The sequence below is a fragment of the Lactuca serriola genome, chromosome 4 (assembly GCF_051521515.1).
Source record: "Lactuca serriola cultivar US96UC23 chromosome 4, Lser_US96UC23_V15, whole genome shotgun sequence".
Taxonomy (NCBI): domain Eukaryota; kingdom Viridiplantae; phylum Streptophyta; class Magnoliopsida; order Asterales; family Asteraceae; genus Lactuca; species Lactuca serriola.
The window spans coordinates 202,196,815-202,219,520 of NC_136411.1; the positions used below are offsets into that span (position 1 = coordinate 202,196,815).

The 22,706-nt window shown below is 37.9% G+C and overlaps 1 long non-coding RNA gene across 1 annotated transcript; it reads left to right on the top strand.

Annotated features, from left to right (window-relative positions):
* The first annotated feature begins 20,240 nt into the window (after positions 1-20,240).
* LOC145100503 (uncharacterized) lies at positions 20,241-20,727 on the top strand. The gene is made up of 2 exons (XR_013705089.1): positions 20,241-20,409; positions 20,507-20,727. It is a non-coding gene; the product is annotated as an uncharacterized LOC145100503 (long non-coding RNA).
* Positions 20,728-22,706: the final 1,979 nt, after the last annotated feature.

Consider the following 22,706-nt stretch of genomic DNA (forward strand, 5'->3'; position numbering starts at 1 on the left):
TCGAGGATTGCGACTGGGCGCTCAATGTAATTCAGACTGTCATCAACCTGTATATCCTCTAACGACACCACCGCTGAATCATCCACGAGACACTTCTGCAGCTGGGAGACATGGAAGGTGTTGTGGATCTGGCTGAGCTCGGCTGGCAGATCCAGCCAATATGCCACCTTGCCCACCCGGGCTACAACCCTGAACGGACCAATAAATCTCGGGCCCAACTTGCCCTACTTCCTGAATCGAATGACGCCTTTCCAAGGCGACACTTTCAGGAGAACCATATCCCCGACCTGGAACTCCAGGTCTGATCGACGCTTGTCAGCATAACTTTTCTACCGACCCTGCGCAGTCTGAAGCCTGCTCCGAACCTGCTGGATTCTCTCAGTCGTCTTGAGCACCACCTCGGTGCTCCCCATGACTCTATGGCCAACTTCACCCCAACATATCGGGGTCATGCACCTCCGACCGTACAACATCTCGAATGGGGGACGGTCAATAATCGCGTGGCAGCTGTTGTTGTACGAGAACTCAGCCAAGGGAAGATAGGTATCCCAGCTACCACCGAAATCTAGCACGCATGCCCGCAACATATCCTCCAAAGTCTGGATGGTCCGCTCACTCTGACCATCCGTCTGCGGGTGAAAGGCGGTGCTAAAGTGCAGACGAGTGCCCAACTCATCATGAAACTTCTTCCAAAACCTGGAAGTGAACCGCACATCTCGATCTGATATCACTAACACTGGCACCCCGTGCCGTGCCACTATCTCCCTGATATAGATATCGGCCAACTTTTCGGCCGAGATACTATCCTGAATCGGAATAAAATGGGCGCTCTTGGTCAATCGATCCACGATGACCCAAATCAAATCTACTCCTCGCGCCGTCCAGGGAAGCTTTGTGATAAAATCCATCGTAATATCCTCCCATTTCCACAACGGGATGTCCAACGGCTGCATCTTGCCGTGCGGTCTCTAATGCTCGGACTTGACCTTCCTGCAGTTCAAACACCGCTCGACGTACCACGCCACATCCCGCTTCATGCAGGGCCACCAATAGTCTAGACGAAGATCCCTATACATCTTCGTCGCCCCTGGATGAATAGAGAATCGGGATTTGTGCGCCTCCTCCATCAAGATCTGGCGCACGCCTCCATGATATGGCACCCACACCCTACGGTGTAGTGTCAATAACCCTTGGCTATCATAATCGAAGGAGGTGACTTGACCCACTATTCACTCACTTTTTCGATGTTCCTCCTTCATAGCCTCCTGTTGAGCCTCCCGAATCTGCTCCAACAGGGGAGTCACCACAGTCATCCTCATGCAAATATCCCTGATCGGCGCCGCCTTGCGGCTAAGCGCATCGGCCACCACATTGGCCTTCCCCGGGTGGTAAAGGATCTCGCAATCATAATCCTTCACCACGTCCAACCACTGACGCTACCTCATGTTCAGATTCGGCTGATCCATGAGGTACCTCAAACTCTTGTGGTCCGTGTAAATGGTACATCGAACCCCGTAGAGGTAATGCCGCCAAATCTTGAGGGCGAAGACCACTGCCCCCAGCTCTAAATCATGCGTCGGGTAGTTCGCCTCGTGAGGCTTCAGCTGCCTCGAGGCATAAGCAATGCCATGACCCCTCTGCATCAATACTGCGCCTAAGCCTAAGATAGACACATCACAGTATACCACAAAATCCTCTACGCCCTCGGGCAGGGCTAAGATTGGTGCCTCGCAAAATCTCTGCCTCAGAATCTCGAACATTGCCTGCTGCTCAGGCCCCCATCGAAAGACCATGGCTTTCCTAGTCAACCGTGTCAGGGGTACGACTATCTTGGAGAAATCCCGAATGAATCTCCGATAGTAACCTGCCAATCCTAGGAAACTCCGAATCTCGGATGGAGACTTCGGAACCTCCCATCTCATCACGGCGTCCACCTTGGCTGGGTCTACCTAAATCCCGTTCTGGTTGACGAGGTGCCCAAGAAACTACACTTCGCGCAACCAAAACTCACACATGGAGAACTTGGCGTACAAGCTCTCCCTCCTCAAGGTCTCCAAAACCTCTCTCAAATGCTCCTCGTGCTCCTCCTGTGTCTTAGAATAAACCAAGATGTCATCAATGAAAACTATCACAGACCGATCCAACATCGGTCTACACACATGGTTCATGAGGTCCATGAACGCGGCAAGAGCATTGGTGAGCCCAAACGGCATCACCACGAACTCATAATGGCCATAGCGCGTCCGAAATGTGGTCTTCTGTACATCCTCCTCTCTGACCCTCATCTGATGATAACCTGAACGCAAATCGATCTTGGAGAACCAAAATGCTCCCTGCAACTGGTCAAAGACGTCATCAATCCTCAGGAGTGGGTAACGGTTCTTCACCGTTACCTTATTCAGCTCCCGGTAATCTATACACATCCGAAGCGACCCGTCCTTCTTCTTCACAAACAGGATTGGGGCTCCCCAGGGTGAACTGCTCGGTCGAATAAATCCTTTGTCTAGTAGCTCCTGCAGTTGCGTAGACAACTCCTGCATCTCGGGAGGAGCCAACCAATAGGGTGCCTTGGCTATTGGAGTCGCACCAAGAACTAGGTCGATTCTGAACTCCACCTGACGCTCCGGAGGTATTCCAGGAAGCTCCTCTGGGAACACATCAGCGTAGTCTCGCACCACTGGAACCTCGCTCACTGTCGCCTTACCCGTCTCTCGGGTATCCATAACATACGCGACATATCTCGCGCAACCCTGCTGAAGGTAGCACCTAGCTCTCGCTGCTGAACATACTATAGGTCCACACTGTGGCCTCTCGCCGTGGATCACTAACTCTCCCCCACTTGGGGTCCTGACCCGCACTAGTTGTTGCACGCAATCTGTCACCGCCCCATTAGGGCTCAACCAATCCATGCCTATAATCACCTTGTTCCCCCGCAACGGGATGGGAACCAAATCCACCAAATAGCGCTCCTCAAATAACCTCAGAACACAATCCCTGAACACTGCTGATGCTCGTACTGATCTATCATCGGCAATCTCTACCTCTAAAGGACAATCCAAAATGCCCGAAGACTCAGTAAACCTCTTGCTAAGCGCAAGGGAAACAAATGACCGGGTGGCACCCGAGTCAAACAACACCTGGACAGGAATACCGTTCACATGGAACGATCCTAATGCATATACACAGAGCACATATCAATATCATAACATTACAAAAATAAAGTAGAGGGAAAGAATCATACTCGTCACCACATCGGTTGCGGCGCGTGCCTCCTCTGCCGTCAGCTAAAACGCCCGGCTCCTCACCACTGGAGCCTCTGCCTTGCCCTACTGGCCATCTGTAATCCGCAGGGTAGCTGGAGCCGGCACCTTACCCGACGCTGATGCTGTCAACTGGGGGCAATTGGCCTTCTTGTGGCCCCTCTGGTTGTAGTGAAAACACAGCAACTCCGATGACTGAATCATAGGTGCACGGGTAGTACAATCCCTGCTGAAGTGCCCTAACTTGCCGCACTTGTAGCAGCCTGACGATCCCAACTTGCACGCTCCCTCGGGCGTCTTGCCGCATTTCCTGCAGTGGCCCCGCCCCTGTTGGCCTTTCGGCCCCGCATCTGATCCCTTGGGCTTCTTCCCCGAAGCCCCCATAACATGCCCCTCCTCCGCTTTCCTCTTCCGGATGTGCTACAGATCTATCTCCCTCTCCTTTGCCTTGGCAATCATAGAGTCCAAAGTGGGGCAAGCTGAAAAACTGACATGCTCCCGAATATCAGCTCGGAGCATATCATGGTAGCGGGTTCTCCTCATATCCTCGTCACCCGTGTACTGGGGCACCAGCAACGCCCTCTCCCAGAACTTGGCGGTGATCTCCGCCACAGTCTACGTCGTCTGTCTCATATCTAGGAACTCCTGGCCAGCTGCTGAAGCTCGACAGCCGACGCAAACTCTGCCCCGAACCTGGTCACGAAGTCCGACCAGGTCATAGCCTCAACAGTCGAGGCTCCCAACGAGTCACCAACGGACTCCCACCAATCCATAGCTCGATCTCTCAAACATCCTGCTGCATATCTCACCTTCGACCCCTCAGGGCAGAAGCTAGTCAACTGTGCAGACTCAATGTATGCAATCCATCGTCTGGCAGCTATGGGGTCATTCGCCCCATGAAAATCTGGCACACCACTGCTTCGAAAGTCCTTGAAGGACAGCGTGCGAGATCCCGACTGGCCAGATTCCATGTCGCTCCTGAATGCCCGGAGGCGATCCTCCATCAACTCCAATATCCTTTCCTTGATCGACCCGAAGATAATGGGGGTCGACTCAAGGATGCCTCTGGTGATCTCTGACGCGATGAACTCGTGTAGCCCCTCATCTACTGGCTTGAAACCTAATCCTGAACCCGATCCCTCTCCTGTATTGCCAACTGTAGGCCTCGAGCGTAGTACCACCATTCTAAAATACAAAAGAAATAACAACTGTTAGCTATACTGATACCTCTGGAGGGATCACACCTACTACAAGTTCCCTGGTCTTATCTTGACCTTCCTCGATTCGGGTACGGATCCTCTGCTTTCAATAGTACGGGCCCATACTACCTTCCACATCTATCCGTACCTTCTCCAAGGACTGCCTTGACTCCACCAGGTCCCTTTCACTACCGTTGATCTCTACTACTCTTATCCTAGGCTTACCCTAGGAAACCTCTGACTCCACCCAACCCAGTCGTCAGCTGCTGAAGGTCTCTTGGTGATGCCAATTAGCTATTACCTGAATACAATCACATGTGACGAGGCTCGGATAATCCTTCGAGTAAGGGACTCATCCCTACAACGGTTAGGACTCAAACAAGAGCTACGCAATAGGGTCAAATCCAACACTCTGATATTATTCAACCCTGATCACATGTGACCTTAACGTATTCACCTAACAGCTAACTCCCATCACTCAAAGCCCACATAGCACAAAGAAAACAACATTTGGACAAAAGGAAACAATCTCAAGCAACTCTATCCTCGTAGAGAAAAACTGAACTAGCATACAATGCTAAACTCGTACTATCAGGCATAACCTAAACAGGCTATCCTACTGCTGTCTACTCAGTTCTAGCATGCAACTTTTCATACACTGAAGCACATAAAGCAGGCACATAAGGCATCACTCATAGATCCTTAGTCCTATTCTAGCATGCTATTCTACTGAAACTGATAAACATAACATAAGCTTGTATGGGTACTTTGGGGAATACTTACTTGAGCTCGGCCGGTCGCGCACATCACACATTTTGTTCTTTCTTAAAACCCTTTACTTAGCCTTTTAGAAAACATTTTCTTTTTCCCATAATCTTTTAATCCCTCGATTTGAGTTCAAACACCCCCGAAGGTGTGTCCGACTCCCTCAAACCAGGGCTCTGATACCAACTTGTAACATCCCAAAAATACGAGCCAAAATTTTCGTTTTTAAAACATGTACTTAGCAAAACATTTAGGAATAAATCATTCAACGATCATATCATTTCACAAAAGATGTTGCATGTCGGGAAAACATTGTCATAAACATAAAAGTGTCAGAGTACAATTCCCCAGGAAGATATCATAATGCGGAATACAAAGCATGTGTGTGATGTACCGCTACCGAGACAGCTCCTTCCCCTTTGAAGAAGAGGTACCTGAAACCAAAACTGAAAACTGTAAGCACGAAGCTTAGTGAGTTCCCCCAACATACCACATACCATACAATCACATAACATACATATATTGTTAGGGATATCTGGGTGCCCGACCTACCCCTTCGGTCCTCTCGACCGGATACTGACTAGTATATCTGGGAGTTGGCCTCGCCTTCGGTCCTCTCGACCGGATACTGACCAATATAACTGGGAGCTTGCCTCCCCTTCGGTCCTCTCGACCGGATACTGACTAGCATATCTGGGTGCTGGTCTCCCCTTCGGTCCTCTCGACCGGGTACTGGGGACTATTTCACCCCTACTACTACCACATAACACATATATCTCATAATCTATCTAGCATGGCTGGGCATGACCGCCCCTTCGGCCCTATCGAACGGTAATTTGGGGACTATCTCCCCCTACTGTCACTAGCACATAGCAGCATATCATACTAGCACATAAACATTTCACAGGTAGTAGCAACCTTAGATGAATATCACGGAGACAATCATATATCATACAACTCCTATTAGTGGGTCGGCATTGTGGCCATAGACCCACCGCTACTGGAAGGTAACTCACCTCAAAGTAGCCACTGATCTGCGTGGGAATCGAGTGCCTTCTGCTGCTGTTGCTCCGGAAATCCTCCGGCTATAATTCCCACAAAACCCTTAGTCAAACACTGCTAACCGACCTCGGGGTAAAATGACCATTTACCCCTAACCCAACCAAGAATCAAGTCAAAGTCACTGCCACTTGGCCCGAATCGCCGAGTTGGATTGCCAACACGCCGAGTCCTTATCCCTTTGTCTGACCAAAACCCTTATCTAGTCGTCGAGTTAGGCATAGACTCGACGAGTTTTCCTTCTAAACCAAAGGCCAATAGTCCTTGATCCTACTCGCCGAGTTGTATGAACAACTCGCCGAGTTCATCTTCATTCGAAGAACACTCTATGTTGAGACTCGCCGAGCTGTATGAACAACTCATCGAGTCTATTCTTGAGGCAAGAAGATTGCCTTGAACTCGCCGAGTCATGGCATTGACTCGCAGAGTTACTTCATGAGTGAGTCTGGATTCCGACCCACTGAGTCACACCCAATGACTCACTACTCCAACCCGCAAATACGAAAAGGGGGAAAACTCGGTGACTCGCGACTCGACTCGCTGAGTCGGCCACATGCAAAAACTATATACGCGATTCTGCTTGAATCCAGCTCATGACATTCATAGATCTGGGTTTCTAGGGCCTGATTAACACGTAAAGTTTCCAACTTTACGTGTCAATAAACACCCATGAGGATTCTAGGGCTCAAAATGCACCAAAAGAGTAGATCTAGGGTTTTCATGCAATATGGCTCCATAAAGGCAGTAGATCCAAGCTCCTGGAGCTCAATCATGCCTAGATCTAGAGGCTAAACAACTTATTACCAACCCTAATGCACAAACAAGCTTGGGAAAGGCTCAAGAAGGACTTCATGGAGCTACAAAGGACAATAAGCATGAAAACAGAGGGATACTAAGTTATACCTCCAGGAAATCACTGAGATAACCCAAATATGTCTAGCCTCCTTCTTCTCTTCTTGATCCACATTCCTTCCATCACAAAATCTTCAAGACAACACACCAAAAAGCTTCTAACTCACAAGGAACAAGCCTTGAACGAAGTATAGAGCTCTGAGGGTGAATGGGGGCGAGCTTGGGACGGATAAGAGGGTTTAAATAGGGTGCAAACCCTTGAAATTTAGGGTTTCATCAGACAGCAGGGACTCGTCGAGTCTAGAATATGGACTCGCCGAGTCGCCAACTTAAACGTGTTTCGGATCCCGTCACTACTCCGCGAGTCGGACCTACAACTCGCCGAGTCCAAGGCTAAAAATGAAAAACACTAAGATAAATTTTACGTACCAGGAACCAGGTGCTACAAGAAAATAACCCAACTATTTTCATAAATAACATAATACAAACATAATACGTAAAAATAACCTAATACAAACGACATACAAAAAAAAAAAAAAAAAACCCTAATACAAAGCAATACATATAAATAACCTAATATAGATGCAATACAAATAAATAATAAATAACCTACTATAAATGCAATACAAATTAAAAATACGTGAGATCTTTGATAAGATTACAAAGGGCTTCATAGTCTAATTTCAACTCGTTGCTAATGGATTTGTATTCCTCTTTAGCCACCTCCAAGATGAGTTCATCAGCATCATTCGGACGTGCGTCTTTAATTTTGTTATAAAGATCGTTGAGTAACAAAATTTATGTATTTATTTCATACCATTTTTCTTTAATATCAAGGGTGTTATGATAGTTTTCTGAGGTCGTTTGAGTATCAGCATTGAAGGTATAGGTTAAATGGGGCCAAAACATTGTATCATTCAACCTGTCGGTAATATGTTTCTTCCTCCACTTCATTTACCATGTCCTCCTCACTAAACCCTATATTTGGTTTATCTTTTTTCTACAATACAAGGTCTACTTTAGAAGACCACTAACTAGCAACATCTATTCAGTGCCTCGTCAATGACTAGGTGCTCGTCTTCGTCTTCTTTCCCGACTTTGTTGATGCGTCACTTGACATACGAACAGGTTGGTGCAAGGAAGAAGCAATTAAGGTCGTGGATGATGTTTCGTACTTATACTTCTTTCCTCAATGAGGTTCGACAACAGAAGGTGGTGGACTTTGCTGCCTTGGGGGAGATTCCACACGGTTCATAGTCAAATTCACATAACGAACATAATACCACTCAAGGATCTCTGTCTTTGTTGCCACGATAACACGTGGCTGGTTGTTAGGCTGCAAATATTAGATTTTTAGTTTAACAGGAAAAAACAGTGGAGTGTATAACTATATATAATTATAATATAGTTAACATACCAAAGACACGTTTATTATATAATGACATTAATCCCAAGATAGTATTGTTTTTCTTCTGCACACCCTCATTTGTGGCAATTCTTTCAGTGTGTGAATAGCAAACTGCCTTGCCTTTGGGAACGTCTCCCAAACCCACATCTATGGGATAAAAAGGAAAGTATGATGATATTATGGCATAAAAATGATAGTAAAATGCTATTATGGTATCAAAATGAAACTAAGATGCTATTATAGTATAAAAACAAAAGTATGATGCTATTATGGCATAAAAACAATAATATAATGCTATTATGATATAAAAACGAAACTAGGATGCTATTATAGGATGAAAATGAAAGCACGATGTTATTATGGCATAAAAACGAAAGTACAATACTATTATGGTATAAAAGGAAACTATGATAATTATTTAAAATTCCATTTGAAACTAACGTTAAACGGAAGTATAAAACCGAAAACGGTATATTTATGTATTTTCGTCAACTCAGGATTGGTCCGCATAAATAGTTTAAATTTTTATATTTTCTCAAACATTCCATATATCAACCCCGAAGTATAGGTCCATAAATATGTACCCCATGCAAACTTGCAATTTTGATTTTAATTATTATAATTACTTTTGTATTTATAAACCAGTTATTTAAATTATCAACAAGCTTATATACTAACGTTGGAATGCACGTATTAGCGTCCCGTCCGTGGAGACCTTTCAACACAAAAACAAGTTGGATAAGCATTACCACATCTTCATCCACAAGTCGCTGATATTTTGGAGACTTAATGTACTCTTCTATATTTCTCAGCCGCAAAGTTGCATATGTAATGTTTGGGAACAACCGAGCCCGAAGATTTGAATTTAGCCGCCCTTTTTCTTCGTGGAGTAAATCGACACAAGGACCAACTCATAACCCACTTATAAAATATACTCTGTTTCACCAAAATACAACTGGACCCCCCTTATCTCAAACTGAAACCTCCTCGCTTCAAACATCCTTTAAGACCATACTTCATGCAACATCATCAAACGCATGAGTAAAGGGTCACCATTGGGGACATGCATTCCTAACAATTTCTCAAACGGTGAAGCTTCAAATAATGCTCGTTTCAATTTAGTTAGCCGTGTAAAATAGTCTTTAATGATGGTACCCACGACGCCTTTTAAAGTTAAATTAGCTTTTTGTCCGAGATTATCGTGCTACAAAACAACTATATATATATATATATATATATATATATATATATATATATATATATATATATATATATATATATATATATATATATAAGGTTAGTAATTATCTATAAAAAAAAACAAAGATTTAAAAGTGCAATAAATAGCAACGTACTTTCAATGATTGTTTTTATATCTTAGTGAAAAAAAAGCAAAAAGGGAAAAACATAACAACAGACTTTCAATGATTTGTGTATAAAAGGTAATAAACTGAAACTACATTGCTATAATAAGGTAGAGATAAAAGAAATAGCAACTTACTTTTCAATGATTATTTTTTATAGCTTAGTGAGAAAAAAAATCGAAAAAGGGAAAAAATAACAACGTACTCTCAATGATTTGTGTATAAAAGGTAATAAAGTGAAACTACATTGCTATGTACTTTCACTGATTATTCTTCATAACTTAGCTGGGAAAAAAATAGTAAAATAGCAATAATAATAATAATAATAATAACAACATACTTTCAATGCTTTGTGTATAAAAGGTAATAAATTGAAACTACATTGTTATAATGGGGTATACAAAAAAACAAAAAAAAAATGGGCATTCTGCAGAGCAAATGGTGATTTCACGGAGCACCCTCTGCGAATCGACCTATATGCTCCGCAAAATGGTTCTTCTCCAAAAACAGAATTAAGGTTTTTTTATTGCTTCTAATTGATATCTTTAACGAATTTCTCTACTAATCGATGACTGGATCCATCTACCTTCGTCTGTAAGTCTTGACGATTCACATAAATAGATCCACCAGAGGTATCGACAAGGGAGGAAGCAGCAGATGTCAGCAAAGAAAGTAGCAGAGGTCAATGAAGGTCGACGAGGAAGCAGCAAAATTAACCAAACTCGGAATCAGAATTGACTAACTTACAAGTAGCAAAATACCCCTACATTATTTACCAAAATGTCATTCCTCAGAGAACACCAGCATTTCGTAAAGCCCGTAGAGATCCCCTCTGCAAAATGTGTGTAAATAGCTGGAAATTCAATTTTTTGTGACTAACTTTTGAAATTTGCCCTAAAAATTGTCTATTTATGGCAAAATCCCGAAAGTTAAAACACTAATTTAGCAATAGTAAGATGTGTAAGACGTATCCATTCCTTTTGAAATCTACTACAATAAGAAAAAGAAACGTACATAATGTAGTAAAAGTGACGGTTCATTAGGTTGGTGGGTGTGGCCAATATGTTGTAATGTGTTAATGCACCAAAAAGGTGTTACCTCACATGTCATGTCAGTATGGTGTTATAACATCAATTAAAGGAATTAGACAACTTGTTATAACACCCTAACCTCTATTTTCCATGTCATCATTTCTTTTTATTTTTCAATTTTTTTTCTTTTTTCAATCTCTTTTATTTGATTTATTTATTTTTTGGTTTCCAATTTGTTTATTTATTCACGTTATATTATTTATATAAAAACATGCAATTTAATTAAATCCTAAATTGACCAAAACATTAGAAACAAAAAATAACATTACACAAAAAATACATTGAATGCAGGAAAAAATAAACAAAAAAAGGAAAAAAAATCATAGTCCTAAAAACAAAAAAACGATACACTAGTCATCCAAATATTTATTCTAGATCATCTACTTCATCTTTTGGAGCACTTGCACTTGTCGTGGTCTCATATTTTCATCGCTAGTCTGAATAATTGCTAAATCCCTCGTCATTTGATTTTCCTTCGCTTTCTTACGAAGGAACTGCAAGTGCTCACGTTGCACTTCAACCTCTAGTTGTGCGATTAAATTATGTTGGTCAAACTTTTCTTTAACTTCTGCCAACTCTTGTGCCATTCTGTCGGCTTTGTCCCTGTGTCGTTGAACATGCTTCACTTTCACATCCGACCGGTCGATGTGGGGAGGGGGTGAGATCTCTTCGATGTTGTCGGGGATTTCATATGTGTCGACGTTGAGGTTTATGTTAGTTTGTGTGTCTGAAACGTCAAACGATCCCGAACCACACGACCTCTTCGATTGTACTTCCAACAATGTTGGCGTTTTAAGCTATTTTGGATCGTTTCTCACCATCTCCCAAAAATTTTTGTACTTGAAAACATGACCCATTTCGACATGATATTACTCCCTCGCAGCTTTGAACACATCAAAATTATTCGCACCACTTTCTTTTTGCAAAGAAAGTTTTGTTGTAGATCTCATTAAACTTTGTGCACTTCCGACTAATTGGAGTCCACTTGCTACTAAACGTATCAGTATTGCGATATGCCACGTCTTTCTTCAAAATTGTGTAAAAAGTTTCGAGCACTTCCCAAAAACCATCCCTCTTTATATCATTTTCTATAGTCAAGGTTGTAGAACTCGTTACTCGGTACCTGTTCGGCCGACTATCGAGTAGCGAGTACTCGGGGAGTACTCGAATTTGGAAATTTGTGTAGAAATATTTTTAGGGAAATTATATATGTCAAAAATGATAAGATAAAATCATAATTTGATTGAAATATATAACAAAATTGGATACAAGTGAATACACAAAAAATGAAAAACACATAATGGTCTCACTTCGTGAATAATTACTGAAAATTTAAGATATATATGTAGTAATAATCACATGTGTATGTGTTAAATAATAAATCATTAAGTATATTATACATATTAATCACCGAGTTGACCGAATTTCACAACACTACTCGGTTCGTAAGGGGCCGATTGGGGAGTACTCGGGATTATATAACTCGCCTCGGCAAGGGGGGGGGGGGGGGGAGTAGCGAGTACTCGGAGGAGTAATCGGCCAACTCAGTGAGTTTTATAACACTGCCTATAGTTAGATTTTTTGAAGTCCCGTACCACGACACAGTCAGCGCATATTGCTCATATGGTGTCCACCATAGAGGAGGTTCTTCTTCTCCTTCAGTTTCAACGATTGATTTCCCATTCTTTTTCCCTTACCCACCAATTCTCCGACTACCTCCTTCTTGTGTATTGGGAACCGTATCTTGTGTGGATGGTGGATATGTGGTTGTTTGCGGCATGGAAGAGAAAGTGTGGAAAATGTTTTGTTGAATGTTTGAGTTTTGTTGCATGTAGAGCAATGTAGAAAATTGCATTGTGCGTGACAAGATATTAAAAAGGTTTCCATTGTTGAATCGGTTCATATAGTTCTCGTATGGTGCGAACCCTATCGAAGCAGATGTGTGTGTTTGGAGGAGGGGTGTTGGGGTTTTGTTCCATATTTGGTTGAATGATAAAATGACTATTTTTTGTAATAAAATGAGAGAAAGAGAAGAATGGTGTAGATAAAAAATGAGTGAATGATTGGAATATATATATATATATATATATATATATATATATATATATATAGCTAGAATCTATTGTAACTCACAAATATTGTGCTATCGTGTAACTTAATTTGAACCATTGGATGAAAAGGATGAATGGCAATATCATAGAGTGTATACCTTTAAAATAGAATAGTATGCACCATATAATTAAACAAAAACTTCATCATAAGGTTATTTTAGTCAATTATGATGAAGTTTTTTTTTTTGGAAACGGCAAACGAATTAAGTGGAGCCTACTCGCAATATTTCAACGAGTACCCCGGGTTCGAGCTCCTTTACAGGGTAAACCCAGCCCCCATAGGGATTTCCAGGGAAAAATTCTCCATATGTGGCACCACAAGAGGTAGTTTAAGGGAATAGAACTCCCGACCTCACGCCCCACATGGGTATAATTAATTCTCTTACTTTAAATCTTTGAAAATTTTGAGAATTTGAATGATGATTATCGAATTTATATTATTTACATTAAGAATTTTTATTTTTTTAAAAAGAATATATAGTACCTGTTTGTATTCATGACAGAATATGTTTTCATTTTTAAATGAATATGAATTTATTTAAGCAAAACATTTTTAATGAAATATTAACTAGAAATATATATATATATATATATATATATATATATATATATATATATATATATATATATATATAGAGAGAGAGAGAGAGAGAGAGAGAGAGAGGTGGGCTCAATTGAAAAAATAAAAAAGGTTGAGAATGAGGGAATCATTCTCAGCCACTCATTTAATCTAAGCATAAAAGACACGGAGACAAACTTGTAAATATCGTAATAACCTTCAATCTCAAATACGTAACTATAGAGAATTCGATAACTGTTCGTTCATCATCAAAATTTTTCCTCCAACCTTCAATAATCATCCAGATTTCTTCAACTAAACCGGAATTTCTTCGCTGTTCATGAAATTAGAATCGGAGTTCTGGACTCGTAGTCACAGTCGACATTGAGGGACTTAGAATCGGTAATCACATGTTCCCAATCGGATTTTCGGAAATCAAAATCAAATTGAGAAATCGATCAGAGATAGGATGTCGCATCTGAAGTCGAAATCGGAAGTATATGATGATTTGGAATTGATAGCTTGATGTTTTTAACATTTTTAAAATAGTTTACTTGTTTGCACTCCAACTGTTTGATGAAATGCATAAACTAAATTAGCACGTTATATTCACATATGAATATGTTTTCTCACCTGAATCAGTATATGATTATTAGAAACACAAAACAAATATGCAAGTCTGTATGTTATTCATATGTGAATAACATATAAAAATTATATAAATTTGTCAAAATACCTTCAATATTCATAAGTGAATATACTTTGTAATATTCATATGTGAATATACTGCGTAATATTCATAAGTGAATATATCATCTAATATTCACATGTGAATATTACAGAATTCACAAGTGAATATACTCTGTAATATTCACATGTGATATACAATATAATACTATGTAATATTCACATATGAAATATCATTTAATACTCATAAGTGAATATACCATCTAATATTCACAAGTGAATATACTATGTTAATATTCACAAGTGAATTCATCGTCCAATATTAAAATATGAATATACTATGTTTATTATATGCTATATTCATATATGAATGATACTTAGATTGTAAAAAAAAATCATACTTTTTATTCATAATTGAATAACGAATGTACTGTAATAAAACCTGATGCATTGTTATTCATTTATGAATAACGATAGCTGAAAATATAAAAAAAAAATATTTTATCTTAAAACTATATCAATATGGATGTCTATTTGTAGAGAATAAAAAATCATGAATTTTGGTATATTTAAAATTATTTTTTGATAAAAATAGCTTATAAAAATTAAAAAAAACGAAAAAACTATGTTTTTGTATATATTAAAGTAATGATTAGCATAGTTTAAGGAAATATGTTATGTTGGAAAACACATGTGCATTCGTTTCTCATTTCCGCCGGTACATTAGAGGCTTTTGCGGTAAAAATAAATGATTGACTGAGAATGATTCCCCCATTCTTAAACTTTTTTTTTTCTCAATTGAACCCTCCTATATATATATATATATATATATATATATATATATATATATATATATATATATATATATATATATATATATATATATATATATATATATATATATATATATGGAAAAATGAATATACCCTTAAGGATATATAATGATAGATACCCTAACTCACTATAATACGTCGTTTTGTTTGATATATTCATTATAATGTTCTTAAACTTCAACCCCTAACTTGATTTACTTTCAATATTTTTGAAATTTCACTATTATCTTCCTTTTACATCACATGTTTATGTCGGTCTCCTACTAGGCTTTATATATTATAGTTAAAATGAAAATTATGTAAAATGAAGATAAATGTAAAATTTATATAAATCTTGGAATTAAATCAAGTTAGAAGTTGAATTAGAAGAACATTGGACAATTACGATGTGTATATATGATACAAAACAACGTAATATTGTGATTTGGGTACTTAAGCTTGTATACCCTTAAGGGTATATTCACTTTTCCCATATATATATATATATATATATATATATATATATATATATATATATATATATATATATATATATATATATATAAAACGAAACACATTCCTAAAAATAATTACATCAAAAACAAAAAGACCATACTAAAATATAAAATCCATTTTTAAATTTATATACTTTTTAAAGAATTACATAAAAAAACATACATATTCTTTCAAGAATGTGTTGTTCTTCTTGTATGAATACAAAAAAATCTACATATCGAAAAAGTTACATCACAACATTAAAAATCTACATAAGTTCAACCGAATGAAATTGTATTGTTGAGTACAAAGCTTCCGCTAACTGTTAATTTTTGAGAAAATGTTTATTTTCTCATTTTGAAATCGGACTCCAATATTTTGCTTGATGGTTGTCTTTCAACCTTTTCTTATCACCACATCTGAACATACAAATAACTACAAAATAAAGATATGCAAAATTAAATCACAATAGCTAATAAATAATAAAACATATTTTGATAAAATGATATAGTGTGTAACTTTGGAGAGGGCCACTACTTGATATTCATGCACATAATTCCCAAAATCTAAGGACAAACAAAAATGGATGAGTCAATAGATACAATTCTAGAAAAAAAAATGTTTAGGAATGAAAATATACATAGTAGTTCCAGGAAAATATACATTCTTGATTACAATACAATCAAGCAACAAAATAATTGACATCACGTTCAGAACAAGAAAAAAATATATTCTTTTTTGAAAATTAAGTTGAATCGATGTATGTCCTTCCCAACAAATTTTTGATATCATTTTTCGAAATTTGGTCCTAATTTTCCATAAAAAATACCTAAACACAAAAAATAAAAAAAATAATCCATTCTTATTAGGGTAGATAAATTAATATTCAAATCAGCAAAGAAATTAGAACGCATAACCAATTTAAAATTTGTAAACATTGAGCTGAAATAAACAAAATCATCCAATTATCATAAAGAAACTTATCACATTTAAAGAGAGGATAAAAGATACGACGGGGGAAAGAAGAGAAACAAACGAAGAAAGACATTTACCTAAGGTAGAGGCGTCATCAGGAGGTGACGTCGGCGATGGGAAACAAAGATGTGTAGGGATGGTCGGAGAGACTTCATGTGCCGATTGGTAAGGATTTCGAGTGAGGGGAAGGATTACTCGATTGGTTGGCGCATGATGAAGGTGGAGTCTAACTTAGCCTCCCTCAATTTAGAAAGACGATGAGAAATTGTTGGTCATCGGTGACGCACCAGTGCCGATGAGTGGGACTGGCGCCGAAAAACGGAGGAGGGGAGGAAGAATCACTCCAGGTTTAAGCGGCTAGGGTTCAGGATGGGTATATGAACGACATGAGAGAGAGAGAGAGTAGATATATTTAAATTTAATTAGCCTAATATTTAGGAAGAGAATTTTTATATACCAAAACTACCAGTGAATAATTAATTAAAATTCAAAACAAAATATGTAATTAATAATTGGTCGGAAATTAGTTACACAGTAACACAATATTTATAGGTTTATATTTGATCCATACATATATATATATATATATATATATATATATATATATATATATATATATATATATATATATATATATATATATATATATATATATATACTAGAAAGAATGGTTGGACCTTAAGGTAAGTTCATGTATGGGTTAGGGCCAATTTAGAAGATTGGGCCAATGGTTGATTTGTGGGCCTTTGGGCCTTTCAGTTTGTAGTTGGGTCATAAATTTGGACAATGCTAGCTTATGGGTAAAATGGTCCTTTTACCCCGGGCATGGAGTTGTGGTTATGGATTGGAACTTAATTTTTAATTGAGTGTTGTTTTGTTATTAATAGTTCGAGGATCAGACAACTTGCAGCCAGGAGTTTTCTATAAGATTCAACAGTGAGAGGCGAGTCTTCTCACTATATCCATGGGTCGAAGACACCAATGTAGGCCCACTACGTGTTATGTGGTATGCTAATTGTCTCTGTGATACTTGCATGGAAGACCCCAGGGGGAGCCCGTGGCAATTGGATGTCAGACCATGGGGGAAGACCATGATATTCCATGTAAAGATCATGGGGAGCCATGACATAATAGATAAAGACCATAAGGGAGCCCATGGAAACTATATGTATGTGCATGATAATCTGTGTTTGTATGTTGTATGATATTTTGGGGAACTCAGTAAGCTTTGTGCTTAAGGTTGTCAGTTTATGTTGCAGGTACTCCGATTTTCAAATGGAAGGGCTCGAGATTATTGAAGAGCACACACCACATGTTTCTGTTTTCTATGAATTACTCTGATTTGTCGATGTTTTGTTAAAACTTAATTACTTTGGTTTCAGGAGATAGACATGTATTAGCGATTTATTAATCTAAAAACAAAAAAATTTATGTCTTGATTTTTGGGTTGTTACAATTCTCCAACCCTTGGATGTCGCTCCTATCTCCTCCACTTCATGAACTTTACGCTCCTTTTAGCGTTCAATCCCTTCGATATGTGTATAAGAATATTGATTGTGGGTTGACTTAGAAGTTTTGCTTCTTTTAAACATACCCACGAAATCATAACACTTTTTAGACTAAGCCATTTTCGTTTGCCCTTCATAACTCCCCAAAACGCCTCATTTGCAAAAGCTTTTTCAAATTTTGCCTTATAAATTTGACGAAATTTTTCCATGGCACCCACCTTATTTACACCGCTTTGTGGGTTGTGGATCGCGTTCGTTAGATGTCGTTGAACTCCATTGCGTTTTCATCGACGGTTCTCCATTTCAAGTAAAGTTGATTAGGATTGTGGTACTCCTTATTCATTCGGACACAAAAACTTCTCTAAACTCTAAATTTAAAGGTTGTTGAATCTTGGTCGTCGCTTGTCTCCGGATCCTCTGACACATCTACCAATGCTTGAGCTAATGCCTTCTCTTCTTTATCTGTCCATCCTTGGCATTTTGCTTTCCCTTTTCCTTTACTTTTTCCTTTTGGTTCAGCTTCGGGCACTTGAACTGACTCTTGAACGGGCTCTTCAACTGGTGCTTCATCGGAAGAATTGGTTGACTCATCGAGTAAGCGGCATGGTTGAAACTGAAAGTTAGTTTGGGGTTGAGGTTAGGAAAAGAATTGGTTTTCTTGAACCGACTCAAACGGATCAAGATCGAAATTTGGATGAGGTATTGGTTGAGATTGGAAATTAGTTTAGGGTTGGTTTTGGTAAAATGACATGGGTTGAGATTGGAATTGAGAAGAGTGCGGATTGACTGGATACATTTGCGGAGCTATACTATGATAATAGTAATTAGCGGGTGAATGAATGAGTTGATCAAATAAAGGTCGATAACATGTTGGTGATGGAAGGTTTGGTGATTGAGGGTTTGGAGGTGGAAGGTTTAGTTTTGGCTAGGTGAATACATCTTTGTATGGTGAATTTGAGAGTTTTTATGAGAGATAAAAACTGATAGTTTGTGCGTAAGAAATATTGAGAGTATAGTTTTAATTTATAGAGGTTTGATTGAAATTTGAAAATTTGAACTTTAGGGTAAAAAACTTTTTTTTAAAAAGAAAATGTGGGATTTTTTTTGAAAATAATGGATCCAATCAACATGGAAGCACCCAATCACATGCAAGCAATCCCTTATCTCTCCTCTCATTAAGGTCGTAGCGAAAACAAGCTAGCGAGCCCCGTAGCAAGAGCTAGGGGTTGTGTTCATTTTCCTAGCGAGGCTCATAGCGAGCAGTGGTAGCGATCAACTTCTTTTGGCTTAATAAGTTTCTACGAGAGTTGTTGCGGGTGAAATGGAAACTCATGCAAATTAAGACCACAAAAACATCGAGCACCAAAAGTGAAGTCAACCATAAATTGCCAATTGCACTTTCATTCGATAATAAATTTATTAACGTACTAAATTTATATTAGGTTTGAGAGAGTGAAACATGTCATGTCATACAGTCACATCAGCTTTGAAGCCACAAACTGCTTGTCATGTCATTTACATATTATTTTTGTCACACAACATAAATGACATGTCATTTTAAGGAGATAAGTTAACTTGTTAAAATAAAAGAAAAAATAAATAAATAATAAACATACTCGCATCCGCATCCACATTCTCTCTAATCTCTCTTTCTCATTGGCACAAATATGTCATTTTTTTTATTTTGTCATGCTATGTTTGAGGGATGGTGTAAGCCACCAATGACATGCAAATGCCAAGCAAATGCCACCCACTTCCCTAAGTCTTAGTTTCTAATGTTTTGGGTCAATCTTGATTTTTTTTTTCAAAACGAAATTGTAATAATTGCAATTATCTAAAACAATTGCATGTGGTAATGACAATGCTACATTTTTTTTTTTTACATTTTTTTTCCTTTTCTGTCATTTTCAAGCCATAAATGATATGTTTGATGAATGTAGCGGATGTCATATATTTCACATTATGAATTACAGCCTTCAACTACTTTCTTAAAGAAGAAGACAAAAGAAAAAGACCCAAAAATCAAAGTCAATCAAAGGTATGTAATATATATACATACGATCCAAAAAAAAACCCTAAATCTCGTTGTCTAACAAGCTAAAATGAAACAGGAAAGTGTTGTTCCTTTCTTTTTAATTACTCTTTTTGCAATTGTCTTCATTCTTTCTAGGATGACAATTGTCCAAGCACAAATACGATCACCACCATTTCTTTGGGCCAGTTGTAATTGGGATGAAATGGCAATTTACGAGAAGGAAAAAAAGGTAATTTTTTATTAATATTTGTAAAAGCTGTAATTTGTTGAATTTATCATGACACCGATTTTGGTTATTGTATTTTAATTTTAATTCGACCGGTTAGTGGCACCAATGAACCACACCAAGTGAAGGGGGCGGCTAGGGACAAAAGGATAAGCTCACAATAGGTCATATCCATTACGGGTGTTTGATTTGGTGTATACATCTTGTATTTCATAAGTCATGTTCATTATGGATGTTTGATTATTAATCATGTACAATGATAAATTGTAAGGAATAAATGTTGTTATAATGGATGAATATATATTATTATTATCGGTAAAATATGTAACTATGTTGTTATAACTGAGTAAAAAATATAATAATGTTGCTATTATAAATAAGAATATCGTTTAGACCTCTTCGTATTGAAGAGGCAATATGTATCTTAGGGGTTCTTTGGCAGGATCTGAATTTTTAAGATCTGAATTTTTAAGAGATCTGAATTTCTAAAAGACTCTGAATTTTTAAGATCTGAATTTTTAAAATGTTGTTTGGTTGGAACCTCTGAATTGTTGTGTTGAATTATCAAAATGACCTTTATACCCTTTTTTATTATTTTTTGCTGAATAATTATATATATATATATATATATATATATATATATATATATATATATATATATATATATATCCAAATAAAACATTAATATTTTCAAATCCTAAAAATTATATTGAAATCCAAATAAACCCTACAAGCACATCAACACATATGATATGAGCTGTGATTTTAGAAAAATAAAAAATAAGCATCAGATCAGATTTTCGTGTCTATACATTACCACATCAGATTTCAACATTAATACATCAAGAAAAGGTATTTCAGGAAAAAAATATGACCAAAACAACCCTGATATTGCATTTGCCATCTATGCTCAAAGGATATGTAATCAAAAATCCTCAATTCCAAATTGAAATCATCAATCTTTATGTCAATTTAAATAAAAACATGCTTCCTGAAAACAATTTGAGTAAAACAGAACAGTGGAGCAATTTGTGTGAATGACACATTTGACAATAGAGATTTCAACAAAAAAAATCACCAAATGCCAGCAACAATTACAGATTCATTATTGATTTCAGCAAGAAAACATTGATTTCACCCAGAAATCGTCGATTTCATCGTATTTGGGGAGAGAAGAAAGGAAAAAATAAAAAACGATACATACGTGAAGCCGACCTCTAATGTGCGACAGTGGCGTCGTATGCGTGGGAGGCTAGCACCGAAGGTATGGGAGGGTGGCGCCGGAGATCCGAAGGGCAGCGATGGCAGCGGCTGACGGAGGTGGAGCGTATGGCGGCAAAAGATTGCAGGTAATCGGAGTGTGTTGGGAGGGAAAAGGGGTCGGTCGTATGAAATAGAAAAGAGAAGAGGGAAGTCACTTAGGGCAAAATAGGAAGACACGCCTCTTTTTCTTTTTCAGATACAATCTCATGTCTGAAATATTAAGAGACTTTTGAAATATTAAGAGGCAGAAAATAAAATGCTAACAAACGGACTGAATCTGAATTTTTAAGAGGATGCCTCTTAATTAGCCAATTAAGAGGCAAACAAACAACCCTTTAGGCATAGACGCCGCTTTTTTTTTCCTCATAACATGTTACCTTGATAGAGTGTTGTCTAAAAAGAAAACCATAACAAAGTTATATTTAAAGGTAAAAAAAGAACCAATCAATAGTTATACTATTTTTCTTTAAACAACAAAAGTTAGTAATGCCAGGAACCCCATGATCTCTATGTTAATATTCATCGTATTAGCTAAATCGACTACCTCCGATTTGTGATAGCTATCCTAATTAACTTGGCTTTCAAAAACCTAGTCCAAGGCCGGTTCTATCCTTTGAAAAACTAAGCAAGGGATTATGGTCTCATTTCTAAAGGGCCCCGAGTTTTAAAGCTTATTGTGTGTGTATATATATATATATATATATATATATATATATATATATATATATATATATATATATATATATATATATAGTTAGGTTTAAATGTTTTCACTATTTATCATGTGCATGTATGACTGATTCTGCACCAATCATTTTAGTTATTTTAAGAAAGTAATTAATACATATTAAATGTTGAAGATTTAATTAATACCTATTATATCTACAACATGTAATATGCATTAATTACTTTTTAAAAATAACTAAAATGATTGGTCCAGAATCAGTCATACATGCACACAATAGATAGTGAAAACAAAATAACCTAAACCTATATATATATATATATATATATATATATATATATATATATATATA